This window comes from Cariama cristata, unplaced genomic scaffold (assembly GCF_000690535.1).
Source record: "Cariama cristata isolate BGI_N322 unplaced genomic scaffold, ASM69053v1 scaffold32630, whole genome shotgun sequence".
Lineage (NCBI taxonomy): Eukaryota > Metazoa > Chordata > Aves > Cariamiformes > Cariamidae > Cariama > Cariama cristata.
This window is the reverse complement of record NW_009594642.1, coordinates 8,770-8,980: the sequence shown is the minus strand read 5'-3', so window position 1 is coordinate 8,980 and position 211 is coordinate 8,770.

Here is a 211-nt window from a genome sequence, read left to right as displayed (position 1 = left end):
CTGCAAGCTCCCAGTGCTTGTGTGCAGTCCGAGCCGAGGCATGCATGAGCATCATCCTTCCTCGGGTTTCTCCTGGGCTGTCTACAGCCATTGCAAGCCTTGCAAGGGTCTGCCCCGCTCCGTGCCTCAGTTTCCCCCATTGCAAGAAACTGTGGGGGCCCTACTCTGCGTTCCAAGCGGGGTTATTCATGGTGACCTTATCCACCCTAAC